This window comes from Colobus angolensis, unplaced genomic scaffold (assembly GCF_000951035.1).
Source record: "Colobus angolensis palliatus isolate OR3802 unplaced genomic scaffold, Cang.pa_1.0 Scaffold11, whole genome shotgun sequence".
NCBI lineage: Eukaryota > Metazoa > Chordata > Mammalia > Primates > Cercopithecidae > Colobus > Colobus angolensis.
Genome location: NW_012112030.1, coordinates 2,678,915 through 2,687,329, shown reverse-complemented (window position 1 = coordinate 2,687,329; position 8,415 = coordinate 2,678,915).

Sequence of the window (8,415 nt, the reverse complement as noted above, 5' to 3'; positions counted from 1 at the left end):
GTCTTAAAGGGGAAGAGTACCTTAGAGAGCAGGTCTTGGAGAGTCGATTCTAGGAGCGCTCAAAAAGGCCACAGGCCCTAGGATTTGTTTGACGGTAAGCTCAAAGAAGAATGGAGCTAAGAAGGGCTTCCCAGGCTCTGGGGGAAAGCCGAAGACGCGAGATCTTAGGCTCAGTTGATCCTGCCTCTTCCCTTGGGCGCATTGTGACCCAAGGGGATTCGCTGCCCTTTCTGAGCCTCAGTTCTCCCCTCTAAAATGGAGCTGGCTAATGTTCCCAAGCACAAGAAAGAGAAAGACCCTAACACCAGGGACTGGGGAGTTCAGTCCGAGGCCTTCTTCAGCCTCCTGGGTCTGCCCCACTTCCAAATAACCCCTAGCGGGGCAGCGTCACTGTCTCCATGGAGACAGAGGCCCGCCCCCGCCTCAATCCCTCTCCACCTCTGCATAATGGGGAAAATAGCACTGAATGATGACAAATTCCGGAGACCAAAATAGGGTCCAACGCATCCTGAGATCTCGAGCTGGTAACGTAGAGGGAAGGTGTACAGTGAGTCAGCCCTTCCTTCCACTAAGTCAACATAGTGGCCTTATTCCCACCACTCCAGGCTGGGAAAGCACAAACATACAAGAAACGTTTTTAATCACGGAATAAGACCAAGCCTCAGGCCCCCTCATCTACCAGAGAATGTGCGCCGCTGTCAAACCTCAAAGTCATTGGGAAACAAACCCTGATCATCTTACCCGGCTTCAAGACCAAGGGAGTAGAAGACCTAATGTCACGGAGAAGAGCAAGGAGGGGCCCAGGGCTGCCGGTAAATGAGCAAGGGCAGTAGTGCCAGACGTTCGAACAGAAGTTCCATCCCAGCCCAGGGTGCACGAGCGGAGAGGCAGGCAGGCAGGCAGCAGGTGGCGCCTTGGGCCGGGCTTGTTTCCTGGCTGCTCTGCAGATTTCAAAGGTGGAGGCCTCAGGGGGCACAGGGAATGTCTGTGTAAACTCATCCCTGGGAAGATAGAGAAGCTGTTCTGACACCTCAGGGGAACAGAATGGCAGAGGAGAGACCATAAGACTGTGCAACATTTCTCCCTTTCCTTGCTTTTTCGCCCTCTTTCGGACGCCCCAATCCTATACCCGTTTTCTTCTGGAGCACACAAATCCCAGCCCTTGGGTGTCCCCTGTTCTCAGGCTGCCAGCGCGAGGAAAATACCTAGTACCTGATAAACTAAACCACACAAGGATGAAGCGATGCCCTCCAGAAGGTGCATGCTTTTAAAAACAGGGCCCCTAGAGAGGGCAATGTTTAAAGGAACCCATCTGATACAGTAGAATTTCAGAACATTAAGGCAACCAGAGTTTCCCAGTACCACCTAAACATCACGACACACATAACCTTCTGCTCTGCTTAGCAGAGTTTATCGACTGATTAGCAGTAAATCACTTTGTGTGCAGATCTTGGAAGAATGCTAATAACAATAACTGATGTTTACTAAAATCCAGGTGTTGTGTAAAACACTTTATGTATCTCAATGCTTTTAATCTTCTTAATACCCCTATTAAATAGATACTACTAGACCCACTTTACAGATAAGACTTGTGCAAAATCAGACGGCTAAGAAGTCAAAATTTAATCCAGGCATAACTCCAGGCACCTACTTCTCAGTCTTAGAGAAGACTTACTGATAAACCCTAGAGATCTTTGATCTCCTGGGCCATAGAATCATTCACAGAACTGGGTCCACAGTCCCAGAGGTGCTGGGAAAGGGCTTAACAGAGTGTTTAATATTTTAATTTACTGAATAGTTTAATTGTAGTTTAATATTTAATTTACTGAAGCCCTAGATTTGAAACCCTAGATTTTGTTAATCCAGGTTCAACTTTAAATTCTTATTCTAGTCATAAAAGTAGTAATTTTTTAAAAAATAAAAATAATAATTTTTACTTATTCTTTAATTAATGTTTGACAATTCAAGTTCAATAGGTTAAATCTTACCATGTTTAGACACATATTTCATTGACTGTGTGCCAGGCATTGTTTCAAGCACTTTTCAACTACTGATTTATTTAATCCTTCTAATAGTTATTAATAATAACTATTATCCCCCATTTTACAAAAGAGGAAACTGAGGCACAGAGAAGTTGAGTGACTTGCCCAAGGTCATACTAATAAATAGCAGAGCTGGGGTTTGAACCCAGACCATGGTCATCAAACTTTCTAAAGGGCTCAAAGGTCAATATTTTTGGCTTTGTAGTCCGTACAGTCTCTGTCACAGTGACTCAACCGCGCTGTTGGAGCACGAAAGCAGTCACAGGCCACACCTAAACAAATGAGCGTGGCTGTATTCCAGTAATGCTTTTTATGAACACTGAAATAGGAATTTTACGTAATTTTCATGTTACAAAATATTATTCTTCTTTTGATGTTTTTCCAACCATTTAAAAATGTCAAATACTTATTTATTTTTTTTGAGACAGAGTCTTGTTCTGTCACCCAGGCCAGCACGCAGTGGTGTGATCTCGGCTCACTGCAACTTCCACCTCCTAGGTGGTCTCAAACACCTGACTTCAGGTGATCCACCCGCGTTGGCCTCCCAAAGTGCTGGGATTACAGGTGTGACCCACTGTGCCCAGCCAAAAAATGTCAAATACTTCTTAGCTTGCAGACTATGCAAAAACAGGGACCAGGCCATAGTTTGTGGATCTTTGACCTACACAGTCTTGCTCCAGAGTCCATGCTCTTAAACACTGTGCTGTACTTTTGCTTTTTAGAAATGAAAGTCAAATTTCCTAATATTTTTAACTATGTGACATTTAATATATTTTCAATACCTGACAGGGCAAACAACACTACTAGGCAAAACCTTTCTAAATTTTTATTCAACCCTTTAAATCTAATAAATCAAACTTATAAACATTTATGCAATTTTCTTAATCCTCTTAAAGTCATAAATCTAAAACTTTTTTTTTTTTTTTGCAGTTGCAAGATTTAATAGAGTGAAAACAGCTCCCATACAATGGCAGAGGACCCAAAGGGGGTTGCCACTGCCAGCTCGAATGCCTGGGTTTATATCCCGATCCTTGTCCCTCCCCCTGTGCTCTCAGGCAATAGATGATTGACTATTTCTTTACCTCCCGCTTTTAGCCTAATTGGCATTTTAGTGAGCTCTTTACTACCTAATTGGTCAGGTGTGAGCTGAGTGACAAGCCCCATGTTTAAAGGTGGATGCAGTCACCTTCCCTGGCTAGGCTTAGGAATTCTTAGTCGGCCTAGGAAATCCAGCTAGTCCTGTCTCTCAGTCCCCCCTCTCAACAGGAAAACCAAGTGCTGTCGTGGATGTTGGCCAACGACCGCTCTAACTGCTTCCTGCCGAATTAGGGCGTAGTAGGTCATGCAGTTGAAATTTCCTCAGGAGGGGTGCCTTTGATGTCATCAGCACAGGAGCATGGGCTAGCAGACCAGTCCAGGGGTCTGCAGTAGATCTTAGTCATGGACTGCATCTGCGGCTCCATTAGAAAAACCATTTGTAGTTTTACAGCTTCGATTCTGGAAGAGACAAATTTAATAAGGAGGTTAAAGATACAGGGATTGAAATGTATGGCCTGACGTGCAGGGGGAGGCACATCCAACAGTTAGTAGTGTTTTGGGATGAGGATAAGCCAGTATTGGCTGGATATGTTCCTTACTGAGGGCCCTGGTGCCTTTGGATAATTTTAGCCCTAAGTATTTAACCTGCTGTAAGCAGAGCTGAGCCTTTGGTTTGAAAACCCTGTAGCCACAGGTGGCAAGGAAGTTTAAGAGCACTTGGGTGACTTGATGGCCCAAAGTTTCTGAACGGGCTGCTAAAAGTAAAGCATCCACATACCAAAGGACAAGAGTGCCCAAGTATGAGAACTGGCTCAAGTCTTGGGCTGATGCCTGGCCAAATAGATGGGGGCTATCCCTGAACCCTTAGGGTAAAGCAGTCCAGGTGAGCTGAGACATTGGGTTCAAAGGATCTTCAAAGGCAAACAAGAATTGAGAGTCAGGATGTACAGGGATACAGAAAAAGCCATCTTTAGGGTCCAAGACTGTAAACCACTCTGCTTCCTCTGGTATTTGGGAAAGAAGAGTATAAGAGTTAGGTACAGCTGGATATAGAGGGACAACGGCCTCGTTGATAATCCTGAGATCTTGCACTACTAACCTCCATGTCCATTGGGTTTCTGTACTCCTAAAATTGGAGTATTGCAGGGACTATTGCATGGTTTTACTAGGCCTTTGGCTTTTAGGTCCTTAACAATCCTTCGGAGTCCTTGTTGGGCCTCGGGTCTAAGGGGGTACTGCCTTTGGTAGGGGAAGGAGGGAGAATCCTTTAGTTTAACTTGAACAGGACGGGCATTCTTCACTCATCCATTTGTCCTTCTGTGGCCCAGACTTCAGGATTAATTCCTTCCTCAAGTAGGGGACAACAAACAGGTGTTCCTTGTCCTATGTTCAAGTGTATAATGGCCCCTGCTTTTGCTAGAATGTCTCTCCCTAACAAAGGAGTGGGGCTTTCAGGCATACTTATAAAGGCATGTGAAAAGAGTAAAGTTGCCCAGTCACAACTCAGTAGGTGGGAGAAGTACCTAGTGACTGCCTCTCCTAGGACCCCTTGAATAGTGACAGATCTGGAAGACAGTTGTCCGGGACAGGAGAGTAAGACTGAGAAGGCTGCTCCAGTGTCCAGGAGACAGTTAACCTCCTGGCCATCAATAGTCAAGCATACCTGAGGCTCTGAGAGGGTGATGACATGGGCTGGTGCTTGCCCTGGGCACCCAGTCCTGTTGCTGGATCATCTGGTTAGTGGCTTCTGATTCAGAGGACCTTCATCCCCTGGGGCAGTGGGCCTGCCAGTGATTATCTTGACATAAGGGGCATGGACAAGGGGGCGGCTTATTTCTATTCGGACAATCTTTTTTAAAGTGCCCTTGTAGACCGCACTGGAAGCAGGCATTCAACTTGCCTGGCTTTTCCCTTTTCCAGAGCTTCCAAAGCCCGCTTGCCTGAGGGCCATGACTAAAGTGGTAACCTTTTTTTTAATCCCGTTTATCCCTTTCTGCCTGCTCCTCCTGATCTCTATTATAAAAAACCAAGCTTGCCAAGTTCAATAGGGTTTCTAAGTTTTGCTCTGGGCCTAAGGTGGACTTTTGAAGTTTTTTTCTAATGTCTGCAGCTGACAGAGTGATAAACTTATCCTTTAAGATTAGTTTGCCTTCAATAGAGTCAGGTGACAGCAAGGTGTGCTTCCTCAATGCCTCCCTTAGTCTCTCCAGAAAGGCAGTAGGATATTCTTCCCTTCCCTGTGTTATACCAGACATCACTGAATAATTCATAGGCTTCTTCCTAGTTTTCCTTAGTCCTTCTAGCACGCAGGTTAGCAAATGTCTGCGGCACCAATCTCCATGTTCTGATTCTGTGTCCCAGTGAGGGTCTACACTGGGAACTGCCTACTGGCCTGTGAGGAATTATTCTTTCCTCTGTTGTCATCCTATCATTGACCTGACTGAGATACCAGAGATTGCCAAACTCTCAGGCTGCACTTCTCTCGTTTGGGGTTAGTGTCTGATTTAGCAGTAACATTGTATCTCGCCATGTCAGATCAAAGGATTGTCCTAACCCTTGTAAACATCAACATAGCCATCAGGGTTATCTGAGTATTTACCTAGGTCTATTTTAATTTGCTTCAAATCTGAGAGGGAAAAAGGTACATGCACTCTGGCTAGGCCGAATTATCCTCCTCCCACCTCCTGGAGGGGGCATAATCGGGGAATATTGGCCCTCTTTGGATCTGAGTATTTACCTAGGTCTATTTTAATTTGCTTCAAATCTGAGAGGGAAAAAGGTACATGCACTCTGGCTAGGCCGAATTCTCCTCCTCCCACCTCCTGGAGGGGGCATCATCGGGGAATATTGGCCCTCTTTGGTTCATTGTTTACCCCTTTGTCTATCTCCTTTTGGACCGTATGGGTTGAAGGGGGGTCCTTATTAGTTAGGGAAGGAGTTGGGGGGAGCTGGGGTAGGGAGGTAGACTCAGGGCTTCCTATATGGCATAAATTACACTTTTTATATAACTGCAAGTTGTCTCTTAATGAAAAGAAAGTTTGCACATATGGCACTTCACTCCTTTTGCCCCCTTTTCTACAAAAGAGGTCTAGCTGTAAGATGGTGTTATAATTTATACTTCCCTCAGGAGGCCAGGTTTCTCCCCCTTGAAGAGGATATTGTGGCCAGGCAGTACTGTAGAAGAATATAAGTCATTTCTTTCTTAGCGTTTGAGGATCAGATTAGTGCCAGTTCTCCAGAATTGGGGTGTTTTTGCCTTGGGGGGAATGTTTCCCATCTGAAAAAAGAACGTAGGGATACCAGCATCCCTAGTCATTTTCCAATGAGCATTAGTTTTAGAGCATCCTCTATGATCTTAAGACTTATTCCTTTCCAGGGTGCATAACCACCCATGGACCTCTGCTTATTGGATTGTTTACGCTCAACGATGTAGCAGTCCTGCACCTGTTTTCCCACCTTTCTTGATCATAAAGAAAGGGGTCAGGGCTGCTGGATTCTAGTGGTCCTTTACCAGCGTGCCCAACATTGCCTTTGCACTCACGGGTGAGTTCTAGAGCTGGGCTGGGTTCCTGAGTATTTCATAACAACCCAGTTGCCGCATCTTGATGGGTTCCTATGCAAATTCATTTCAGAGAGGGTGTAGGTAACCTTCTGAGTATTGAGTTTTTGCCTACTAGGGACTTTGTCCTTCTTTTACTTTGTAGGAATATGCCCTAATTATCAATCTTAAACTTTTTGTTGCCCTGGATTAAGTCCTTTTGGGTATGAAATATGAGAGATGGATCCTGTTTATTCTATGTGCCTTTTTCCTATGAAAAGGGGAGCGAGGAGAAAAGGATGGGCTTGCTGGTGTTTTATGTGCTAAAGTCCAGTTAATAAACTTCTGGGTGCTATGTTGTCCTTCCAGTAGTATTGACTTACATAGGATCACTAGGCAAAGCTGTGAGAGAGATAATTTCTCTCTTGGTAGATGGATTTTAGGAACACAGTGGAAGGATGTTCGCTCATTGCCCCCATTTGCCACTACAGGAATATGCGCCTTCCTTTAATTTCCTCAATTTGTTTTCATCCTGATCTATTATGTTGTCATAGACCCAGTTCCAATTGTTAAAGTACTGGGTCATCAGTTTTAAGGCCCTAGAAAGGGTGGTGGGGAACGGGTCCCACATAACTGCCCATGTCGAGAGCTGTATACCTAAATTGGGAGGGACACCAGGGGCAAGACTGCCAGGGTTCATAGCCTAGGTGCCTAAGGATGCAGCATAGAGCTTCCTTAGATCTCTTTGGAGATACAACTTGCTCTAATACTTGGGAAAGGAAGTAAAAGTCTGAAGCATTAGTACCTAGGAGGCAGGGATCGGAAGAAGTAGATTCATGAGTAAGGAGAATTTGGGGGCTACACTTACAAGAAAGTCATGGTCAGGACCCAGGAGGTATGGGTCCAAAGGAAAGGTAGAGGCACATGCATGGGCGACTGTTGAGTAGAGACTTCTGGCTATGCCATGATCTCAACTGGTCAATGCCGGGAGTTCAGGATGATACCTTTCTGCCTCTATTCAGCCCTTGGCTTCCCCCAGGAATATTGTGAAAGTGGAAGCTGGTTCCAGGCAGACCAACACTCCCAACCCAAAAGGGTTGGGAGTTGTTAGAAAGCCTTTTCCCAGAAAGTCTGACACCTGAGTCTTAAGTCCGGTGGCCACGCTAATTGTTTTTAACTGGCCAACAGCTGCCTGGTATTTTCCTCCAATTCTAAGGAAGGATAAGACAGAATAGCAAGCGAAAGTGGTTCAATATTACTCACCTCTTTGGAGAATCCCTGTATGGGCCATCAAATGTTACTAGCGGGTCTTTGTTCTTAGAGCTCCCAAGATGGTGGTGGGCTACTCTCAAGATGGTGGCAAGCCTTTGTTCTCTGACCTGGGATTCTTGAATTCACAGGTTCCAAGGAATTGAAACTTGGGCCATGCAGTGAGTGTTATAGTTCTATTAGAAGCCATGGGTCATGGAAGAGAACTGTGGAACCCAGTGACTAGTGTTCAGCTTGATTAGGACGAACCTGGGAACTTAACCATGCAGGAACAATGGTGAGCCTCTAGCCCAATCGGGAGCAGCAATGGGTGCCTCACTGGATCAAAGCACCGGAGACACCCTGCCGGGTCCGGAGGGGTGGAAGTCAGCAGACGGTCTGCAACAGTGGCCATCAGCAATGGTGGACAGCAGACGAAAGCTCAGCTCGAGCTGGAACAAACACGGACTGGAAGAGTGTGCAGTTGCAAGATTTAATAGAGTGAAAATAGAGCTCCCATACAATGGGAGGGGACCCAAAGGGGGTTGC